The sequence below is a fragment of the Saccostrea echinata genome, unplaced genomic scaffold, assembly GCF_033153115.1.
Source record: "Saccostrea echinata isolate AGI-Se365-2 ecotype Australia unplaced genomic scaffold, CSIRO_AGI_Sech_v1 ptg000017l, whole genome shotgun sequence".
NCBI classification, from domain to species: domain Eukaryota; kingdom Metazoa; phylum Mollusca; class Bivalvia; order Ostreida; family Ostreidae; genus Saccostrea; species Saccostrea echinata.
In genome coordinates, this window is record NW_026889766.1 from 939,976 (window position 1) to 953,020 (window position 13,045).

Here is a 13,045-nt window from a genome sequence, read left to right on the forward strand (position 1 = left end):
CAGCTGTGTACCTGTCTACCTTTTATGTACACATCTACCTTCCGACCGAAATATGCGTATGATTATACAGATATAAATTATTGCGCCGAACTACTTTGTCCGTACACTCCACTTGAGCCCGACACCGTAGGTAAAGTGTAGGAATTGAATAAAAATCAAGTGACTGTGTGAACCGAGGCACCCCGTGGAATCCAAGATGGCGAGTTGCATCCTTTGCAACTTTATGTTAGCTGTGGTTCTCTGCCCTTGATTCCAGTCGCTGCCGCTAGGAATTACAAGGACAGGTAACCACCGCCGCCATGACAGTGGAAAATCTCACTGCTTTGTCGCGCACTGTAATTGCGCATTCTAAAAATAAATAGCATCCATGCTTGCGGAGAAGAATGTTAGGTGGATCCAGTGATCTAAGTAACAGAGATAACAAAACGTAGCATATCTAAATTGAAGAATAAAACAATGAAAACGTGGGAAATATTTAAATAACATGATAGTGACTGTATTGACTGAGTATATAGTTTACAAATGTCACAATGAACCCGAGAATGTTCCAACAGTGTTAACATTGCGATCCTGATGCATATAACACATGAATATACAGTGATTTATGGAGTATGGAGAGGCGAGTCAGGGATTTATCGGTACCTTCTCAGGGGCCGAAATTCGGCCCCATTCCCAATTGAAAATGAGTTCAGTTTTTCCCAATTTGGAGAATTTTTTCCCAATTGGAGAACAATGCTTTTATATTTAATTATCTTGGAAAAACTCAAAGTAAAATTGTCGGATTGTCTATAATTTTCATCTATTTAACTCATTTAGCAAAGCTACAGTCATAACACATGTTTAAAAACACTGTAAAATTATCGCCAACTTTTAATCCGAATTTCCTCCGTTTTTTTCTGAAAATGGTGTAATTATATAGATTTATTAAGTTATTTCCACCTAATGCATTGAAAATATATTTTTCTATCTGAAATAATGCGTACAGTCCTAACCATTCACTCGTAGATCAAGTGAGTAGTACTTTAAGAAAATGTGTACTTAGTATAATTTTTTGCAGGAGGTTTATAATACCAGAAACAGATTCTATAATGACATAAATGGAATCTCATACACACATGTATTACACTAGGTTGTATAAATACTTTATACTCATTGAAGTCAATTTTACTTTTATTAGTCTACCATTCATAATTGATCTTGTATGATGAAGTTGGATATAATTGTCTGTTTGTTTGCCCAAATTAGAGTTCATACTGAAATGTTAAATGAATTACACCTGATACATGATTTAAGCAACATTTTATTTTTTTTTTCCCCAATTTCACCGGATAGCCGATAATTTTTCCCAATTCCCCTAAAATGGCGTTTCCCAAAATAGGCTGAAAAATCCCTGCGAGTTAAACGCTATCATTCCGTGTGAACTTGAAAACATAAAGAAAGGTAAAGAACATCTTATGTCGTAGTGGAATCAATGATTTACCACACGAATGGGTGAATGGCAAATATGAAAGTTAATAAACATAGATCTGAGTTATTCAAATAAGGCCTATGATATCGGTTGTCAATGATTTTTTAAGGCAGCACTTCGTAACGGTTTTAGCTGGTTAAAATCCGTGTACTTTTTTTGCTAACAGCAGTGTGGAGTGCAGAAAGAAAGTTTGTTTATAACAGCACTATGGATTTACGCTAGTTTAAATATAGAGTTTTATCATCATTGTTGTTTCCTGTGAAGCGATAAAATGGCAGTGGTTACCTGTCGTTAGTTTTTTAGAGCGCTTGCGCCCCTTAACCAATGTCAGGGTACCAGTCTAACTTTATGTTAGTTTTAAAAATGCTAATTTCAGCGATTTTTATTTTATTTTAAATGTGTGTATTTAGAAAGACATAGAAAAACACACTATACCCCAAATTCACCATTTCTAAACCAAAGTGCCTGTGGGTTAATCAGGAATGTAGCTGTAGCCGAATAGTTTGTGTCCACCTTAACTTTTATGCATTTCTCCTTTTGAAAAGTAGCTCGTTCATAAATATATTCGTTAGGTGCTGAGGCTACAACCTTGAGCTCTTCCAAGTGAAGTAGTCAATTGTAACTAAATTGGCACACTGTAACATAATACCGCAAGCTCTTTCAGCACATGTACAACCCTAAGTGAACTGCTTTTGTGTTGTAGGAAAGCCGAGGAAATCTAGGAGTGTGGGACAGTTCGCCCCAAAAGACGTTTCGCGCCGCAGATCAATTCATATTATGCGGTAATATAATCACTTGTTAGCAGCAATTATTAACTTCTTATTGACATTTGTACTGTGTTGTATTATTCCAATCCATTGATTCAATCAATAAAACCAATTTATATGGTATATACTAAAGACCTAACACAATAAAGACCTGATTAACATACCTAGTGATATTTTGCATACATGGGAGAAACATTGATAATAGTTGATACACTACGAAAATAAACTTTTAGAGCATAAAACAGCATTTCTCTCTGTATCATGGCTTATATCTAATCATTATCTATTTAAACTATATTCTCATAACATTAAAATTAGATAAAAGGAATTTTCATCACATAGATATTGAAATATAGTTCTCTAAAATCCTGTAGGAATTATTGTAATTGAAACTAATTTCAGGTAGGGAATAAAAACCCCAAGGAATTTAATTTTCAATTTGGTCATTCTTCGATGTTCAGCTTATTAAATGATCCAAAAATGTTGTTAATGTTGCAGTTTTACTTTACAAGTACTTTGTATGTGTCATGTTGGACCTCTTAACATCATTAGGGCCCCGCAAGGATTTGCGGGTGCCCTATAGTAATCACTCTGTCTGTCCGTCTGTCTGTCTGGTATGTTGGTTGAATAGGTAAGACATATTTTGATGCTAGGTTTGGTTCTCTATGTCATCTGGTTTGGAGCTGGGGTGGTGGGGTAGATTCCTTAACTTTATATAAGAGTGAATCAGCAAAGAGAGATAACTGCTGAAAATGTTCCTATTGTAAACTATGAAATGCTGCAATGAGTCTCTTGGGATTAATTAACTTTTCTCTTCAAGAAAATCCAAAGCATTTAACTTTATCTGTCACATTGAGATTAATTAACACCTCTGTCTGCAAATGAAGTTTGTTTTGAAGTTAAGGTCAATTCTGAATGATGTTTACATTCTCTGATATGTGGATTTAAATAATGTTCATACTTTATTTTGGTAAAATACACAGTGAGTTATTTATGATTTTATTGAATTCTAAAAACAAGATATAGATAAAGATATCTTTTTAATAATTATTTTCTTTTTTTTTTCTTTTTTCTTTCTTTTTTTGCCTTATGTAAATTCAAGAATACTATTTATTTTAAGAGGTAATCAGATAATAGCCTCATTCTATCATTGCTGAAAAAGTTCTTGTTGTAAATTTAGAAGAAAAGGTTGAGAGAGCAGTATAATTAATCCCCTGGGATTAATTATCTTGCTGGTCCCAGAAAAGTTCAGAGGGTTGTGTTTCTGTCACTTTAAGATTAATTAACACCTTTGTCTGCAACTGATATTTGTTTTGAAGTTAAGGTCAAGCCTGGGTGATATTTGCATTCACTGAAGACTGGCATTTGCAGCTTTCCACCGGCAAGTGGTGGCGTCTCCATATGAGTGAAAAATTCTCGAGAGGGACGGTTAACATCATACAAACAAACAAACAAACAAACAAAATATTTGACGGTGCAGTTGTTTATACAGGATATAAATTTTAGTCGTTGAACGATTATTATTCTGCAAATTTACTTTTATCCCGATTTAAAACATTTTTAGAGCTCACTGTAAAGTTTTTTCCACTCTCATCTGTTTTTAAATTGTTGAGCTATCAGTGTAGTGTCCTAGACCTCTGCCATTCCCTTACTCTGATTATAGTTTTCTTCAAAACGTTAAATTTGATTCTTCTACATCTGTTAATTTACAACGGCTAACTGAATCATAATATTTTCAGAATATTTTGCCTTTCTCATGTCTTGGCTATGTTTTCAATTCAAAATCATGCATTTATTAAATGAAATATTCCAACTTCATAGTTACTGATCTTTCCGATTGTTAATACAAGTTTCATAATGCAGGCCCGTAGAACGCCCCCCCCCCCACTTCACTTTTTTCTGAGTATCGTATTTTGCTATAGTAAATGTTCCTTTAGATGCTGATCCCCCCCCCCCCCCACTTCTTTGTTGTAAGGTTGAGCAAAGGCAAATTAAATGATGTAAATTATTTTTTTTTCTTTTGCTTTTCAGATATTTTTGGGAAGTTGCCCCTACAATTTTGCTCAGTTAAGATTTTTTTCTTTTTGCTTGTCAGACATTTTCGGGACGTTGTCCCCCCTTTTGAAACCGTTGCTAAGTGCCTGTAATGAATGTAACCTTGTAAGTCAGAATATTTGTCTTATGCCCTCATAAGAACAATATTTTTGAATTTCGTAAGATATTAGCAAATAATTCACCTAATTTTGACAACCATTAAGAATATATACCAAATCCCCATTTCTGAAACTGAAATATGTTTGTTGTTGTTTAACGTCCCTCTCGAGAATTTTTCACTCATATGGAGACGCCACCACTTGCCGGTGGAGGGCTACAAATTTTGACCTATACTCGGCACTCAGGGCCATTGAGCAGTGAGGGATCTTTTTCGTGCCAGCACCTACTGCGACACGGGACCTCGGTTGATACGGTCTCATCCGAAGGACCGGTGTCCATGTCCCGCAGTGGGATTAGAATCCGCGACGTAAGGATCAACTTCTTACTCCGCGACTCGATAGCAGACGCTCTAACCACTGCGCCACGTGGGCGACCTGAAACTGAAATAAAGTATGAAAATTGTATGTTTATATCTTATATTTATTAATTGACTTTTAAATCAATACAAAAAAATCCAGCATGTCTCTCCCAAGGAATCAACCCTGCAGTTTCCTCATGTATGCCGGCTTAACCACCTCTACAAATTTGTCGCACACATACTTCACTCTGTTACCTATTGAATAGATGCATATTTTGTGATAATAAATATAAAAAAATGATCAAACGTTTTAGATAGTTTACACCAAGTATGACTGAATAAGAGAGGTATATCTATAATCACAGAGTTTAATGGAAAAGATAGTCTCAGAAATTATTAATATTGTATATTATTAAGAAATGTGATCCAAAAAAATATTATTGTATGACTAACTATTATACAAATAGTTTTGAAATACATTTATGGAGGGTGTGTCCTCATTCGAACTCACATGTGTTCTTTTTTTTGTCAACGGCATCTTCAGCAAGGATTGTTTGTTCCCGTAACTGCTCCATGGTTTTCGTTCTCTGGGGTACAAGTTCCCTCAGGCGTTGGTGCATTCCGTCCTTGGCAAGTTCGGTTACTGCTTCCTCATCCATGGTGAAATCAGTGGCTTGTTTTGGCACTCTGTAAATGTATTCCTCTTCACCTTCACTTGGCTGTTGACCTTTTCTGAATGGTGCAGCTGGTTTGAATCGATTGAAGAAGGCTTCTTTGACCTTTCTTTGTGGGGTCCAAAAATTAAAGCACTGGAGAGCTATTCCCGTAAAATAAAAGTGTAGCAACTGGACGGCTCTCAGTGACGGAATATTGGTGAAGTTGATAAAAGCCATGAATGCCATCCACTATTCTGTAGCCGATTCCTTTATCATCATCCTTGAGCTGTGGGGCTGGAACTCGTGGGAAAACATCCTCAGGCTGTGGAGCGTTGGTTTGCAGAGGTTGTGGAGGGCGGCAGAGATGGCTAGTTTTCAACAGTTACCACATTTACACTATCATTTTCATTGATATTTCCTGCTTCGTTTCTTAATTTCACTTGCCTGAGTCTCTCTCGTAGATCTGCAATGCATTCGTCTTTTTCTTGCATCTGGCCTTTCGATGCTTTAATTTCTCTTTGTCTTTTACAGTGGTGTTAAGGTGGTCGATTTCTTAGTTTTTTTTTAATCAATTTTCTTTGGCTTCTTTTTTCTCTGAGCGTGCCATTTAGTTCTCCATCTGCCTCTTCAAGTTTTTCCATGGTATTTCTGTTGTTGCTCTGGGCATTGGATGGAATACCTGAAGCTGGCATTTTTGTGTGGGAATTAATTTTCTCGCTTGACTTGGGAGGTAAACTGGAATCTTTCTTTTTCTGCACCAGTGATATCTCCCTGTTCTTCTTTGGCCTAAGGCGCTTCTTATCCTATACTGACTAGCAGTTGATAAGGGGAAATAACCTAAATTTGAATAAAACAAAGATGAATGAAAGACGTCCGTACGGTTTTATTGCATATAGAAAAGTGTACAAAACAAAGCGTTAATAAACTAGATATGGCTCAAGGCCCATACAAACAATGTCCCTAACCAACGTTATAAAATCAATAAAACAATTTTTGAAATAGTGTCCACAAACAATTAAATTAAACCAAGTAAACTCATAAAATATTTATCAAACCAAAAATTAAAAAGATAAAAAAAATCCGTTATTTAATAATCAAGCTATAAAGAAGCAGTGCAATAGGCTCGGAAAACATTTTTACAATGAATTACAATCGGGCGTGCTCTACTGACAGACGCGCACCTTGGCGCAAATGACGAACATGTAACGATCTCGTAATAATAACAGGTCGCAAATCTCTGACAGTTAAATTGAACAATAACTTGAATATTAAAAGCTTACATGCATTTCAGACATAGTTAACAACAGCTATGATTAACAATCGATGCTTACATTCTGTTGATGACAACCTCAGTAGACAAGTTAATACAAATTTAGAGCACGCCGAGCCCGATCGTAATTAACAGTTTACCTTATATGTGACCATTACATTAAAACTTAAAATTTTGAACAAATTGAATTAAACAAAAAGATATATACAAAAATAATAAAATGATTGACCGCATTGTGAAATCTATCTGAACAATTATTACTTAACTTTTTAATTTAGCTGTGAGTTTACAATAATAATTTCACCATAAAGATCAAGATACAAGCAATTACTCGAACATGCATATATCCTGATTTTGGCAATCACTTCAATTACACAAAATTACAGTTTTAAATAATAATGAGTCGAAAAAAGTAATAATTTATATATCTACCTGAATTTGAAGGAAAAAAAATTAACAAAGGTTTACTGTATACTTAGTGTATTGGTCCCTGAATATACTATATAAATTAGCATTATATAAATTTATCATTTTAATTGAATATTTATATAACCACAGTATGTATTTATATACTTTCATATATTCTGTTATACTATTTGCTTTCATATTTCATCCATGGTTTTCACTGTATTCAAATAGCATACAAAAATCATACAAAAATGATTAAATAATTTAGGAAGACATACAAGATGGGCACATATGAACATTAAGAAGCATGACACCACAGATCATCATATCACATGAACAATACAAGATATGCAGAGTTTGGTATACAAACATTAAGTTATCTTACAATACGACACAGGACATGAATCACAATACAGCACGGTACATGAATCACAGTACAGGAATCAAGATACATCACGATAAATAAATTACAGTACATCACATCACACGAGTACCTAAAATATCGAACACACCAGCGTAGATGGAACCGCTGATTTTGAGGAAAATTGTCGTCCATGTACATGGCTGCGGTTTCTTCAATCTTCTTCTGGGTGGTAGTCACTTGCTGTCTTAGTTCCTCTACAGATCACGACGATCCTAGTTTTCACCAACTCTGCTTCCCTCAGCAGCAGGGGGATGATCTGGTACAACTCCTGGGTCTTCACGTTCATCCTGCGATGCCAATATGAAAAATGAGTAAGTATAAATGTAAATTATTATACCAATTTGTAAGTTGTTGCTTATATATTTGACAGGTGATGTATTGTCTATGGATAACTTTTGTTGAGTCATATTTATAAAAGTAAAATGTCTAATTTTAGTCACACGGAGTTAAATTTTTCGTTCGAACTTCATGATCATGTACTAGTGATAAATATGCATGCAATAAAAAAAGTTATTTATGGTTTAACTTCGACATCGTTGTTTGTTCTAACTTTGAACTCGAAGACACTCCAGGATCGGATGGGGAAGACCACTGTGTTCTGACGTCTCCTACCAGCTCATCTACGTGTGGGGGACATTTGTTAGTCATGGCATCGAAAACGTCCTCAACATGGTTCCAGGGTAGAAACGGCAATGCCTTCAGCATGAAGACGATGGTTGTCTCCCTCTCCCTGACGGTTGTTGCAGGCCCAAGGTTCTGCACCTTCGTCCAGTGGACGGCACAACCCTTGATGGTGACGTCTGGAAAAACATGCCGAATGGCCTGCCAGATACCTGAAAAAATGTAAAATAAGTTTTCTTCTCACTAAATATTTTACATATATAATGGATATATTCACATTTTGTATATTTATTCTGAATTCTTACATAATCTTTATCATTAATGTTCTATCTATGCTTTTAATTGATGACTATTGGATTTTGATATCTGTACTTGCATGTTACCTATGTTTCATTAAATCAAATATATATACCACCTTCAGAATCTGCGGACATCATCTCCACAGCAACACCATCAAGCTTCTGCTGAACTGCCCTGAAGACCTACATAAAAATAGCAATATTATTATATTACAGTACCCCCCCCCCCCAAAAAAAAACAAAAAAAAAAACAAAACTTGTATTTGTATCTTTGCATGTGGATAAATCAAACCAAATTCTAAAAGGAATAAATATAATTTTACCTCAACATAGTCTTCTTTGCGTCGCCTGGACATTATTATGTTATGAAATATGGAGATAACGAACAGTATTCAAGCTCAAAGTCCATTGAAACATTGTAAATCGGGAGCAGAGCAATCATGAATTTATATTTTTTTTCATCAAATCGTTTGTCAATTACTTACCTTGTTTTAGAAATTGTTCATAAGCAGAGCATTCAATAACCACGCAGACAGTACTTAAAATAGAGATTCCGTTTTCTAACATTTCTTTGCGATGCCCTGGGGGGGGGGGGGGGGGGGGTAAGGCTGAGAGTTTGGATGGGTTTTGTGGCCGCATTATTTTGAAAACTCGGAGAAATTCTTGGTCTTAAATGGACCATTTGTAGGTGGATATCTGTGCCCCAGCGAAACTTATGTAGAGATTGCAACTTTCTATACTCCCTATCATACAGGAACACTGACCTGGTGTCATGGACAGATAATAATTGGTAAACCCGAGTGGTATAAGACAGGTAATTCAGGAGACTTGTATGGGTCAAACTACCCCCTTGCAGCAATTTATTCATGATAGCCAAGTTGGCAGTGGACCATTGGCAAATAGATATACTTTCTAATTTTGGCTTAGCTGGGCCAGATTTGTATATCAATTGCCCCTCGTCATCTTTTGACACCACCCTTTCTTCAGTTGCATATGAATTGTTTACAAAATCTGTTATATCTAAATTGTTGTTGTCCCCCAAACCCACAGAATCTAATGATTTTAGATAAACCTAAGGATCTTGCCACGAGTACATACCTGGTATGCTCTGAGTGGCAGACGCTTGATCTTGGGACTGTAGATTTCGTAAGACATCGTTCACGAACTGATCTCTGTCACCGATGTGTAGGGGCTACCCTAAGTCCTCGGTAGCGGGGTTACTGCTATTGATGTCGATCGGCTCCTTGGTTTTGGCAGCGGCGGCTCCCTCAGGAAATGTGGATTTAACCGCATGCAGTAGGAGTTTTTTCCTGACCTCTAGGGATGTCGGTATCATGCAGGTCGTCATCCGTAATAAGGCTTAACGCTTCCATCGAATCAAAACTAAATTCGAGAAGACTTTCAATAGTTTTTTCCGATAGTTTTTTGGCCGCTGCCCATTTCTCCACTTGCGTTACAAATCGGACTTCTTCGTCTTGTCCAGGCATCATTAATAAGTCTCAGTCACTGCCTAAAGTCAAATGGGAACACAGATCAAAAGTCTAATTGGATCTGTGTGCAGGAAGCGAGCACGCTCACACGGGAGAAACGGGTTCACAAAAAAAAACATCCTTCACAGAAAGCTGAACAATCTAAGCTGATATAAAATAACACTTGGTCTCTGGCTCCATTGCACTCAACAATGTGAGAGTCAAAACGTTTAGCCTCTTCACTGTATATCACATACCAATCGGGAATGTCAAAGAACACTCGGAGATGTTGGTAATCCGCCATTTTGAATTAGAGAGTCAACGTTTTTTCCAGTCTATAAATGGCACAGAAAGTTCAAAGGGTGTTGAAACACGTCACCAGTTTCACTTTCGATTTCCGATTTACATTACAACATGGGTAAGGTTAGTTGGTATAGTTTACATATAAAAAATACGCGACAGATGGCTGAAAAATTTTGATGAGGTCTTTGTGCAACGAAAATTTTTTTGAAAGTGACACTAAAGTGGTAGGTCTTTCCTAATCTTATGAAAATACAGCAATCTCATTGGTCAGAATTTAAAAGACTGTCCAGCGTTAATTTCATTGGCTTAAGGATGTTAAAAACAAGATTTGATTGGCTGGTGCAACTTGTTTTTCCAGGGGGCGCTATTGCAACCCTGGAAACCAAATAGGACTGGGGCTTACCCCTAGGGGGCACTACTGACCGGAAGTAAACAAACAACAAAAATAGCAAAACAAAATGGCGTCACTTCAGATTTGATTAATAAATATTAAATTACTTTAGTCTATCGTATATGGGGTTTAGACCTGTTAAATTTTATTCGTTTCTTAAACAGATGCATTCAAGGTATCTTTTCGAATAATTGGGGTGGTCCTGAAAAGGGTCCTTTTGTTGTTGTTTTGTGGCCTTAAAAAGGACGTTTTGTCTTTCTTTTGGCATCCCATGTCTTGTAGTAGGTGTGATCCTCTGGATTGCTTTTATTGGACTGCAGGCAGGTGGGTTTTTAGTCAAGTTTCCATTGGCATAGGTGACCTAGGTCTTGATTTTCCTTTCCTTGCAGTATGTTGTTTCATCTGCGTAGCTCTTCTCTGCATTTATCGCCTTTAAACGGTAAACTCTTCTGTACTCCTTGAGGTAGGCGTATTCATGGTCCCTGCTCTTTAGGTACTGGTGGGTGTGGCCTTCTCGTGGCAATGTAACCTCGGCTGCTTTCATTGATGTTGCTGTCTTTGGACTGTTGTTTAATTTGTCCACGAATCTCATAAGAGAGAATTCCTTCAGTATTTCAATAGGTAGTGTTCTTAGGTAAAACCTGGCTGACTGCTTTGTTGAGACCTTTACTTTCTGAGTTGATGTAACCTAACAAAAAATACTATAGTTTACTGTAGTTAACTATAGTAAATCAAAGTGTCAAAGTTATCACTATAGCGTCATAGTTATCACTATGGTAAATCAAAGTTTTCACCATAGTAAATCAAAGTTTTCATAGTTATCACTTTAGTAAACCAAAGTGCCAAAGTTATCACTTCATTAAACCAAAGTGTCAAAGTTATCACTATAGTAAATCAAAGTTTTCACAGTGTCAAAGTTATCACTATAGTTTACTATAGTTAATTCTAGTAAACTATAGTTAACAATAGTATTTTTTGTTAGGGTATGGGGTTTCATTTCCTCAATGACACTCTAGCTTAGTCGCATCTCAAAAATGACATTTAGTGAGTGTTTGTCGTCTTCATTCAAGTGCAGGGCTGTCAGTTTGTGAGAGGCTTGGAAATAAGACGCTTTCCACCAGCTGTGTCTCTCCACCGTCACACAACACTGAATTCGTACGACATCTAGTCTCCAGAGTAGCAGAGGTTGGTACTTTCTACCACAAGAGGAGGTTTACTACAGATGATGTTGATGTCTTCAGTGTAGGTCTCGATTAGTCTCTTGTACACTAAGCTGCATCGGGTCTTTACATCATGTGCAAAGACTTCTCATGTGGTCTAACCTTGAATTTTTTTTACGGGGAAACATTTCTGGGCTGAAGTGGGCACTGCAACACGGGTCTGCCAGTCGTGTGACCTGCAAGTGTGGATGGATTGTACGCATGGCATCTTTGAATCCCTTTGGCTGACAGGGTATCACCGTATGTTGTGGCGTGCTTCACCTTCAATCCATCGACTTCCAGACTGTCACTTACTGACTTGGCCATCTCGTACTCTGAGAGAAGTGAAAACATTTCAATATTAGGTGTGCAGTCTTCATTATCATCCGGACAATAAACATCACAACCATTACTAGCAAAGTTTGTACTGCATTGCCTCACCAACTATGTATTGCCTGTAAGTGTTGGTCTCATGGACAATCGTGCAATCTTGCGAAGTTTTGTAGTCTGGCTTTTTGGTGCTTCTGAAAGTTATAGAGTTGTAGCGTCCATCTAGGCGTTGCTATTCCTCTGAATATTCTTGACCTTTTGACCCGGTTAATGACCTTGACCAGTTTGTCACCCATGTCTTTCTTACCCATGTCTTTCTTATTCAGGGCAACAGTTGTTGCATTGACCTGGTTGCTGGCCCTTTGCGTTAAGCATGGAGCTTCGGTTGGGAGGAGGAATGTCCAAGGCAGCGTCAATTCCTTATGGAGGTGCTCTGCAATGCTAACTGAAAGTTCCAGTTAATGCTGGCAGTATTAGAACCTGGTTTATGTGAATACATAAATTTCTTTATTTCATTTTTCCGCTTCCATGGTGTCTCGTTAAACCGTCTAATTATTGAAACATTCTCTGCACATAAAGCATAATTCCCTCTATTCCGAAATAATCTGAATTACATTATAATTTTACTGTTCTTTTAATTTATTTACCTTCTTATGTGTCCCATTATCAGAAAATACTTTTTGTCAAATCTCTATCCCCTCATTTATTTTGGCTCTGTTTGATTTTCATAAATCACTCAAACACAGATTAGAATTGAAAATGGTCATTTATTAATTAAATAACGTAATATGAAAACCAAAAAACTAGTTACAAAAATTATCTAACAAAACCATAACCCGGATGTATATTAAAAACATATATTGTCACATCCGAGTTGAAAACATATCTGATTGTAAAAAAATCATTATGCCAACATGACCACAGAGTA

General features: G+C 36.7%; 1 pseudogene; it reads right to left on the minus strand.

The window, feature by feature from the left end:
* Nucleotides 1-7,558: 7,558 nt before the first annotated feature.
* On the minus strand, nt 7,559-8,781 carry LOC133189199 (uncharacterized; annotated as a pseudogene).
* Between the last annotated feature and the right edge of the window lie 4,264 nt (nt 8,782-13,045).